At 33.2% G+C, this 12,060-nt stretch overlaps 1 protein-coding gene across 2 annotated transcripts in view; it reads right to left on the bottom strand.

Moving 5' to 3' along the window:
• Positions 1-5,405, bottom strand: part of LOC126737060 (uncharacterized) — a 169,040-nt gene extending 163,635 nt beyond the window's left edge. For both annotated transcript variants that reach the window (XM_050441755.1, XM_050441757.1), the window contains exon 1: positions 5,081-5,405. The gene's annotated coding sequence lies outside the window, so the exon portion shown is untranslated. The remainder of the gene's footprint in view (positions 1-5,080) is intronic.
• Between the last annotated feature and the right edge of the window lie 6,655 nt (positions 5,406-12,060).

Genomic DNA, 12,060 nt, shown 5'->3' with positions numbered 1-12,060 from the left:
TAAAAATTGTAAATTCTGTAAATATGTTAAAAAATAATGAGGATCTTCTTTTTAAAATACGGCAGTCATTTATTAAACGTATTTCAAAATGCATTGAAGTTAATGGAGGGCATTTTGAACAGTTGTTAAAGTAGCATTATTTGTATGTTTCTTTATTTATTATTGTTTTTCGTATATTTGCTTGAAAATAAAATATAAAAAAAATAAATAAATATCATTTACTTTGGTTGACTTTACATAAATATCAATAATCTTAGGTGTTAATTTTATTTTATTTAGGATTGCATTGCTGAACATCAAGTAAATTTAAGTCATTCACATATTATGAGAACCTAAAAGTGCGATTATTTCGAAAATGGTTGCTCCTAACGACTTTAATAAGGTAAGTATTTTTTATGTAATGTTCAAAAAGGAATTTATTGTGATGCTTTTTAAACCGAAATACCGGGCTGAAAAAAAGTTAGGGGTTCTAAAAAAGTAAAAACTAACGCAACGAGCGCCCTCAACCGAAAACACAAAAACTGTATACGAAATTTTCTTTTTCTTTTTAAAAGACTCTTATGTTCTAAATATCATGTCAGTATGTCATTTGATTCAGAACCTATAAGAAAAAAACGTAATTTAATAGTAACTGTATTTCAGTTACTATTAAATTTAGGATAAGGCAAGTTGATCTCAATTACATTATTTTGACGTAAGGAATCTACTATTGTTCTATGCCCCATTATTTTCGAGACACCCTATTTAAATAGTCTTTTAAAAATATATTCACGGGGATATATAATTAGTTTTGCCGACGATACTGTTATCTTTTATGAAGGAGAGTCGTGGAAGTCTTTAAAAGAGTTAATTGAATTATATTTTAAAGAAATATGTAAGTGGTTTCAAATAAATAAATGAATACTTAATGAAACAAAATGTGAAACAAGATGTAAATTTTACCATTCACATTCTATTTTTATACTTGGCTAAACTTTTCCATACTAGAAATAAATGGAAACATCACAATCTCCAAAATTGATGTTGTCAAATATCTCGGCATTATGTTAGATAGTCTAGATTCTTAAAGTCCTCTACAATAAAAATAAAACTTATCCGAGCAACCAAATCTTTGCTGAATCCAGAGTTCTCGATTTGCGACAATTATATTTTTCCAATATTGTAATGTGCATTACCAAAAACAAAATAATTCTCCGACCTGTTTCACATAATAGACCAACACGATACAACACTGACTATGTAATTGTGCCTTATTCAAAAAAAGAAATTGGCCATAAGTCTGCTTCTTACTTAGCAGCAAAATTTTATAATTGTCTTCCAGAAACTCTAAAACTCTTAATAAATAATCAGAGATCCTTTAAAAGAAAATTAAAAGACTGGATTTTTGAACAAGATTGAAAAACATTGCATATTATGCTTTGTGAGTAGAAAAATGCTTAAAATAACTTTAACAACCATTAGGTATAAATGTGTTTGTAATGTACGTACTACATGTTCTGTGTCAGGACAGAATGTCACTAGCTCTAGTAAGTTAATAAGGTAAATTGCCCCTAACTTGCGTAGAACCCCGAAATGTAGAAGTTATGAAAAATACGAACGCTAACCGAATGTGACTTTATACTGTATATGGACTTTTCGCGGATTTTGTTTTTTTTTCTTGTCCTAACAAGCTTTACCGCTTCAGAACGTATATTTATGATTATTTATGTATTTATATTTATCTATTTGGCTGTATATGGATTTGAAATTATCGTAAATAAACATTATTATTATGTAAAGAAATATTTTAAAGGCATTGGTGTAGATTTAAAAATTTTGTCCGGCCGAAATTCAGGTTTTTAAAATTATGCGGTAATTTTGCGGTGCAGTGTATTTAAAACATAATATGATATTTATGACAGTTTAAGTATTGTCTTGTCAGTTTCTCAAAGCCTACTGGGGCAAATTTACTTTTAGACACAAAATAAATATCACTTGTAATACATCGTTAAAAAGGTATGTTTGCAGAGACATGGCGCCTATAAAAAACAGAGTTGAGGATAGTTAGCAAAAGACGAAACGTCGTATTAAAAATATAAAAAGACCATCATGTAGCAACAAAAAAGTGGCAATGCAAAAGTCCAAATTATTTTTAAATCAGATAAAAAATAAGCCTTAAAGAAAATAATTTTTTTTTCAAAATTTCGTATTTTTTTTAATATCTTCGGAACCTTTCGGAATTTTTTTAAATGACGTATTGTTAAGCTCAAAAATTCTCAACTTTGCGCCGATTTAACCATCCTCGTATCTCTTACAGAACTGAGAACCGCACGTTCAGGGTCAAATTTGAAACAACCTGTATATTTAAAATTTTTGTCATAAATTTGAGAAATATTTATTTTACAGCCTGTAAAAACTATTAGGGTAATGTTGTATAAGAGTACGCAGGCTTATTTTTAATACATATCGCCATCTATTAAATTATTTATGCATCATGTTCCAAATAGCATACGACACTGGATACAAAAATAAAAATATACATTATCGACACACCTGTTTTAAAAATGGCCGAGAAGTGTTTGCATGGGTTGGCGATCTAATTATTGGTGCTTGATAATTAATATTTTGTGAGGTACCTGCGAACGTTACAGGTTAGTACACGTTATTGTATGTTTTTTTAGAATATTGTTGTTGTTTGTGTGGCTAAAATTTAGCAAGAAGTAGGTTAATAATGAAGATATTAAGCAAAATTTAAAATTATCAACATATGCACAAGAGTACGCAGTAAGCAATGCATAAGAGTACGCAGTGCGTCCTCTTAGACTTTGAAGTGCGTACTCTTATAAGTAATAAAGCTCTCATAGAAATCAACGTTTTTTTTTCAGATTAACAAATTTGAAATATGAACCGTTACAAAAGAAAAAGTGAGTGGAAGCTAGTGTTCACCGAAGGCAATATGGAAGAGATTAGGCAAAAAATTGCAGATGGTTTTAGTAAAAGAAGTATAGCCAGGAAAATGGGAATAAATGAAGCAATACTAAGAAAACGGTTAAAAGCAGGAACAATCCCCTTAGGATGATTCAAAACTGATATACCTTTAGATATGGAGGCTAATCTAGCCCAACAAGTTATAGATTTAAGATTTTATGGGATTATCAAGAAAGATTTGAAAATAGTGGCTTATAAGTTTGCTGAAAATGGCAGGTGAATCTTGGGTAAAAGGGTTTTGTTAAAGACATAAAATAGTACTTCGGCAGCCAGAAAAATATTCAATGGATCGATTTATGGGTTTTAATAAAAGCCAGGTAGATCGATTTTTTAAAAATCTCTATGAAAAAAGAAACTACCTACCAAATTCAATATATAACATGGACAAAATAGGGGTATCCACAGTACCTAATAAATTACCCAAGGTTTTATACAGCAAAGGTAAAAAACTGGTCGGAAAAGTAGCTAGTGCAGATCGGGGACAGCTCGTTACAGCGGTATGTTATTTTAGCGTTACGGGGACGCTATGATATTTCTCAGAAAAAGGATGAAAAATAAGCTCTTTTTAAATGCACCTACTGGTACCTGCAAAATGATATCGGACTGGGTTTATAAACAAAGAATTATTTTGTCAGTGGTTGCGGCATTTCAAGAGCTACAGCAAACCTAGTGCCGAAAATCAAGTACTGTTTGATCCTCGACAACCATTCCTCTCACCGTGATCTAGATGCAATAAACTTCTGCAGGAATAACTATATTAATTTACTCTCCCTATCACCTCATGCAAGCCAAATGATGCAACCACTGGATGTTGGTCTCTTTGGCCCATTAAAGTATGCTTACAGTAGAGAGTATGATAAATGGATGGTAAGTAACCCTGAAAAGGTAATAACGCAGATGCAAGTTTCCGGACTATTTAACCAAGCTTACACCAGCGTCGCCAATATTGAAAAATCAGAAAACTCATTCAGAGCTTCCGGAATATATCCCTATAATCCGGATCAGTTTAACGATAATGATGTTGCCCCTTCCTGTGTGACAGACGCACTTTTTAATACTCCAGACGCACCCACTAATACAAAAGATGCACCCAATTATACAGAAAATGGCCAGCTCAATGATGAAGTTGTGGTGGAAATAGATGATCCCGAACCTTCTACGAGTATTCCGATACATGCAACACCTCCACCGTTGGATATTGCCAGCTTTGATATAGTCTGTGAAGACGGGGTACTTATATCAAAGAATCCTCTACTTTTGAGAAAGACGCTTTAAATCGGTCGATCCCAGCTTCAGAAATTTTACCTTTGCCGCAAATAAAAGAAAAACCAAATCGCTCTAGATCAAGATCACAGAAAACCGAAATACTCTCTAATATTCCATTCAAGGATTAACTTCAAGAACTTGCCGGACTTAAGAACGGAAAAGAAGAAAAACAAAATTGAAGCAGCAAAGAGAAAACTAGTTATTACTGACTCAAAATCTCAGAAAACAAAAAAGGTAAAAAAGAAAATTGCTCAGGATGCGGAGAATTGTACTCAGAATCTTTTGAAGATGATGACTGGATTATGTGTTCTTGGTGTAACAGTTGGTGGCATGGCTCTTGCACCACATATTTAATGGGGGACTTTGTTTTAATTGTTCAGAGTGACGACTTTAAGCAGATGCTACGTTTTTCACTTTCCTTTAAGGAATATTTTTTAATTTTGTATTACTTTAATAAAATTGCCTTTTCTATATGAAATCTTTTCATTTTATTAGTAAATAATCAAATATAAGATGACGTACCATATTTTAGAGAAAGATATAGTGCGTATCTACTCTTATAAATGTTTGTGCATAAGAGCACGCATCTTCTTTTTGTCTTACAATGTATAGCATAACATGTTTAAAACATATTTGACTGTGATTACTTTATATTATAAAATTTTAAAAATTTATACTTCGTCTAAAACTGAGAGTTTTCACTAAGTGCGGACTCTTATACAACATTACCCTATCTAAAAAAACATTAGAATTAATTTTTTTCTTAAAATAATATACCCTGTATCTATTGGATATATTATTTTAACTGTATAAAGCAATCACTATTTAACATATAATACATACATACCTATTACAAAACAGCTTTCAATAAAATTCCAAATACGATAAGTTCTAATATAGAAAAAGTATACTAGACAAAATTGCACACTGCCACACAGGTTAATTAATTGAGTATAGTCACCACAAACACATTCACAATCGACCGCCGGCAAATATGTAATAGAAAGGGCGAAGGGCTGTTTCCGTCAACCGCAACAGAATTACAAGAACTGCTGCTGGCTGCGTGTGTGTAGTAACGGCGCACTTTACACACACTTCTTGGATTCGATTTGACGTCGATGGACGTGCACCGCAGAGAGTGGTGGTCTTCGCGGGCGCAGCTGAAGAACTAAAATCCGAATGCGTACCTGGGTCAGAGAATCTAAAAAATAAGTCAACCACTACTTATTTATCGCTCATGTGGTTTTTCTTTATCAATCTCATTATATACAGGGTGGCGACTAACAAGGTTATTTGGTTTAACACTTCGTGCTATAAAATATCAAATTACGATAGGAGAGGAAGGGAAATGGATGGTGACATAATTATTACATCGTAGTTAAAAAGTAGAATAAATTTGCAATAAAAAAGTCTGAAGGATTCAATTCGATATCTTCATTACTTTCAGAGCTAGTGCGAAAAGAATAATTAATAACTATTGAAACTTGTTAACAATTGTTTTCAAACGTCCTAAATCAAAAAACTCATAGAAAATAGAAAAATATACAAGGGGTCCCGCGAGGTAAGGGACAAAATCTTCGTGTTCTTTAGGTAAATTCGAGTCAAAAATGTCCTATGAACACTTGGTCCTGTTAGTAATAAAGGTGTAAAAAGTCGCTCGCCTTGAAGTAATAAAAGTAATAATTTAAGGCCGGATAACTGGCCTAGAGGGGTTATTTTGCGAAAATTTTGGTTAAATAATAAACGCAAGATAAATTTTCATCAAAATAAAATGAATCAGACCATAGTTTAGTGCGGGATTGCCCTTCTGGTTCAGGTGTTTGCGTGTATTATGCTAATACAGGTGGTATGAGAACTAAAATAAAAGATTTTCAGCAGGCACTTAGTTGCTGCTGCTATGATATTGTTATGATTGCAGAGACTTGATTAACATCTGAATATTCAGATGCTGAAATTGGTGCATCAAACTATGATTTATATAGATATGATCTTCAAATGGGTACGAATACTACCAAGGCTCGTGGAGGTGGTGTATTGATTGCGGCTAAAAAGAGTTTATGTACACATAGAATTGGTATCCCACTTGTTGATGTGGATATTTACCAGATCTATTTGACTTTTACAATAGACAATCAAAGCTTTGTTGTTGGTTGCATTTATATACCATCTCCATCTCCACTTCAAGCCTATCTAAGCCATTGTGAATCCGTTAAATATGTATATAGTAGATATTCAAGTAGTTTGTTTGTCTTGGCAGGTGATTACAATTTACCACATGCTAGATGGGAGAATGATGATCTTGGTTTGGTGGTTGGTGGTTGTCTGGAAAATGACAGAGAGTCTGTGCTTTCTCTGGTCAACTGCTTTAGCTTCTATAACTTCTTCCAGGTACATGGGGTTTTAAATACCAACGGGGTTGCCTTGGATCTCGTATTTAGTAGCTCAGATTTAATTAGTGTTGAACGTGCAATAGACAAGATTTTTGAGAATAGCTTACACCATACAGCAATTAGTTTTGACCTTTGTTGTGCAGAAAATTCTGATGATATGATTTATGAGGAATATTTTTATGATTCTGGTAAGGGAGATTACATAGCAATTAACGATTGTCTTGCTGGGATAGACTGGAATCAATTGTTTTTGGGAGAGACATCTATTGATGTCATAATTTCAATTTTCTATAATGTGATCTACTCCTCAATGGAAAGATTTATTCCTCTAAAGAGGTACAAAAGTTCTTCTTTTCCATCTTGGTTTTCTTCAGAGCTTCGCAGTTTGATCATAAGAAAGTTAACAAATTCACAAAAAGTTTAAAATTAGTGGTCAACAGCAGGATTATGATGAATTTGTATTGTTGAGACAACAATGTGAGTACTTAAGAGAGTTGTGCTATCAACAATACATTCATAAGGTGGAAATGAATCTCACTGGCAATCCAAGGTACTTCTGGTCATATATTCAAAATAGAAGAATTGGTTTTAGTCTTCCCTCCAGAATGACATACAATAACAGGATTAGTATGAATATCTCGGATACTGCGGATATGTTAGCAGAATACTTTTCATCCGTCTATTCGGATGAGCAAGTCAATGACATACCATCTTTTGATTTTGATAAATCAATTTGTCTGAGCACTTTAACTCTGTCAACGCAGGATGTTTATGAGGTTATTACTTCCTCTAAGAATAAGCTCTGCGCTGGATCAGATGGGATTCCGGCATTCTTCCTAAAGAAATGTGTTTGTGTTCTTACGAAACCAATACTGTTCATTTTTAACAAATCTCTAGGTACTGGTTCTTATCCCACTCTCTGGAAGAGAAGTTTCTAAAACCCATTTTTAAATCTGGTAGTAGAAATGAAATTTTCAATTATCGGGCTGTGTGTAACCAATCTGAGTTGCCAAAGCTGCTTGACTGCTTGGTCAGTTATAGGATTTCCTGGAGTTTTAAATCTTTATTTAATCCTGAGCAATTTGGATTTATAAAAGGCAGATCTACTGATGCTAATTTGGTGCTGTATGTCAACTACCTCTACCGCTGCTTGGAGAAGGGACTTCAGGTTGACTCAATATATACAGATTTTTCCAAAGCTTTTGATCGGGTTAACCATGGGGTACTCTTGCAGAAGCTTAGGGCTTTAGGTATTGTGGGGCCTCTTCTTCAGTGGATCTCGGGATTCATCAGAGGTAGAACGCAGATTGTTAATCTTGGAGGTACATGTTCCTCTGAAATTTTGGTGCCATCTGGGGTGCCACAGGGCTCTCACTCGGGGCCTGTTTTGTTTTGCCTCTTTTTGATTGATTTAGTTTGGAAACTTGACAATTGTCGTGTGCTAATGTTTGCTGATGATGTGAAGCTATTTAGGCTTATCACATCCCTTTCTGATGCTGTGCTCCTGCAAAAAGACCTCAATTTGTTCTTTGATTGGTGCCACTTGAATAGAATCTCCCTTAATATCAATAAGTGCCATAAGATTACTTTTTCTGAGCAAAGAAACCCTATTGCTTTTCTTTATAAAATAAATAATGTAGCAATTGGTGTCAAAACAGAGGTTTCTGACTTAGAAATATTTATTGACTCCAGGTTGTCTTTTAAAAGTCACATCAATCAGGTGACTGGTAGGGCAATGAAAATGCTGGGTTTTATCCAACGGTCTACGACTGATTTGTCTTTGTTTACTTTTAGATTACTTTATTGCTTGATTTGTCTTTGTTTACTTTTAGATTACTTTATTGCTCTCTCGTTAGGCCCATCTTGGAGTATGGCTCAATTGTGTGGTCCCCGTCATATAACTGCGACATTGAGCAGATTAAAAAAACTCAAAATAAATTTTTAAGGGTGGCGGCTTTTAGATGTGATACAGGAGACAGGAGTATTACTATCAGTGGTTCAGGGATAACCTGAACTTACCCACATTAGAGTCACGAAGAACATTACTCGACTTATGTTTTATGCATAAGGTTTTAAATGCTACTATAGATTGTCCCGAGTTATTGTCTCTTTTTAAACTTAGGGTGCCTTCCAGATTGAATAGACAATCAGAAATATTTTCAATCCCATTCCACCATACTAATTATGGCATTAATGAGCCAATTACACGAATGGCTCGAAGTGCTAATGGTCTGTCAGGACAGATAAACTTTTTTGACTGTAGGATTACATCTTTTAAGCGGCAGTTAAAGAATATTATTTCATAGGGGCTTTAATTAATTAACTCATCTACACCTTTCATTGATTTATAGATAGTTTTGTATCTGAATATATATGTTTGTACGGGTATGCTATGTAACACTTTTGTAAAAGGATTCCGTAAATAAATAAATAAATAAATAATATTAAGCAATGTAAATATGTCTGGTATAAAAATAGTGCAACACTGAATTCAACATTGAATTGATTTTATAAGTAGTCTTTTGCTGTCAACGTTCAGAGCACATGTATGAAGCTTGTATGGTAAAAATCGGAATCGTATGTCGGCCATCTTGCTTGGCAAAATTGACAGGAGCTGACAGAAATGACATTGACATTGACATTGACTGATAGAACATCATTTGTCATATCTTGTGAGTTTGTTTTGATTTCAATGTATGCTGGAAGCGCGGGTTGGGATTGTTTTAAGGATATTTCATGCTATATTAAATCAATAACTTTTTTCCCTAAAAAGTTATTATCAATTAATATTTTAATTGATTTGCAGCAATTCCAGGTGTCCAGTAAGAAAATGTGATTTTATTTATTATCCTTATTTTTTTGTATTGACAATTTTTAGTCTGTAATAAAATGAAATTCAGTTGGTCTCAATCAAGATGTTTCCCCTTTCAAACATTTAATTTTTAACTTAATTGTTATAAATACATATTACAAAATGTCTGGCCTCTCCTTTCCCTTTCGACAATTAAAAAATTGATGTAAATTTTCGTGTAAATATCCTTCATGTCAGAATGGTTCAGATACCTAGTAATAGTAATTAACATAGTAATAAATTATTTTTTTTTATAAAAGGCAAAAAAACAAAATCTACAGGATCATAGAAACATTTAATAAAATGACAAAGGTTACATGTTTTGCCCGACTAGAGCATCATTAGACCATAACATACACAAAAAACCTAACATATAAATAAACAAAGCTTACAATGTAAGCTTCGTGTGTTGCTTCATACATAGTAACAAGTGAGATGGCGCTGATAGAGTAGCGTACCCGCAAAGCACTGGCCGTGAATTTTTTACTAAATTTGTCAGTTTGTAGTAATAAATATAAGGGTTCTACATGTTCTGTGAATGACTAATGTTGAGCAGCAGTGAGTGCTATTACAGTTTGCTCCAATAGTGCCATAATAACATAGAAAAAGCAATTTAAACTAAAAGTAATAAACGTCCTAAACTGACATCTGTCAAGATAGTGTTCAAGAAGGCGGAACTGGATCAACTAAGGTGTTTAATTACAGAAATATTAAACGAGAAGCTTAGCGACGATTTTCGAAAGACTATCTCTCGAACGGTCGTTGAAACTGTTCGAGATATGTTTAATGACAAATTTAAAGAAATTAAGGAAAATATTTCTACCCTTAATGACGAAGTCTCCAAAATAAAAAAAGAAAACAATCGCCTGCGCAAGGTACTCGATGACCAGGAACAGTTTTCTCGCAATAAAAACATCCGAATATTTGGACTTCAGTACACAGAAGGCGAAAATATTAACACGCAAGTTTCTAATTTCTTTACCAAAAAAATGAATATAAACATTGCTCCGTCCGACATAAAAAATTCCTACCGAGTTTTTGCCAAAAATCGATCGCGAGAGGATCAGCCGCCGGCAGTACTAGTCTCATTTCGCGATATTAACAAACGGCTGCAAATCTTAAAACAGCGAAAATGTTTAAAAAACTCGGGAGTTGTAGTGAAAGAAGATTTAACTAAGGCAAGACTGACACTTCTAAGTGCGGCAGTTTCTAAGTTTGGGGACAAAAGTGCATGGTGTCATTTTGGAGTTGTGTATGTGAAGGCTGGTGGTGAAGTACATAGGGCTGATGACGAAGGAGACCTAATAACAATAAGTGAACAATGCAAGTAGGTGACTTTTATGTTTTATTCATATATTATATCTTTTTTTATTTTTATGTTTTTTTTTTCTATTGGGTTCATTCGCAGAAGTAGTTAATACCTGAGTTTTGTAAATTTTTATTGATAATGGTAGCATTGCGTATTATGCTTAGCTGATAGCAGTTAAGTAAGTTGATATAAATTAACCATAAACAGGGTTTTATTATTCTACCTTCGTTTGTTATTTCAAAAAAAATTCACCTATTGATTTATCTGTCATTTATTGCTCTATTACTAAACCCTTAGGATTTTTTTCTCATTTTGTAATGTTAGCAAATAACAAAATTTTTCTTCTTTTTTTCTGTTACTACAAACTTATTTTTGTATTTAACTAAATAAACATAAATTTAATGTTTTATATAAAAGCCTTAATTAAAATAACTACAATTGTGAAAAATATAAATTTGGCTAGAAATTATTTGGATATTGTTTAGCTTAATGTGATTGGTCAGTGTTTGGTTTTGATGCACTTAAGTAGGATTAACGTTTACTACACTACAGTGGTTTTAGATTATTTTTTTCTCCTAGGAGGCTTTCCTTTGTTTTAATATTATATATCCCATCCGATCCTTTTCTTACCACTCCCTTATAACTTATATTATAATTTGTTGAATTTATGTTGTGTGCTCATGTTAATGTCAGATCACTTCTTAATAACTTTGATATTCTTAAGAATCATGTGGCGGGCCAGGACTACGGTGTTATTGGCATAACGGAGAGCTGGTTGTTTCAGGGCATTGACGATCAGGCTACTTTCATTGAAAACTACAACTTTGAAAGGCAAGATCGATACACTAGGGGTGGTAGGGTTGGTTTATATATCCACAACACATTAAATTACTCAATTATATATCGCGAGTGTGCTGATGCAATCGAGCATTTATGGGTTAAAGTAAAGATTGAGAATGAAATAATTATAGTTGGAGTTATTTATAGGCCGCCAAGGGGTAATTATAGTGAATTTTTGTAAATGTTTGAGGACACTTTAATAAATCTTAACACATTATGTGATAAAATTTTATGTTTTGGGGACTTTAACGTAGACATGCTTAAGTTAGAGTCGAGTAGGGTTGATGACTTAAATGGGATTCTTGATACTTTTGATTTAAAACAGTATATTTCTGAACCAACGAGAGTCTAATGGTTCGTTAACTCTCCTCGATCTAATATGCTATAATTCGGATAATTTAGTTGACTCTGGTATTATAAATATACATATATCGGAT

The sequence above is a fragment of the Anthonomus grandis genome, chromosome 6 (genome assembly GCF_022605725.1).
Source record: "Anthonomus grandis grandis chromosome 6, icAntGran1.3, whole genome shotgun sequence".
Classification (NCBI taxonomy): Eukaryota; Metazoa; Arthropoda; class Insecta; order Coleoptera; family Curculionidae; genus Anthonomus; species Anthonomus grandis.
Note: the sequence above shows the minus strand (reverse complement) of the source record. Positions and strands in the feature narration are given on the sequence as shown.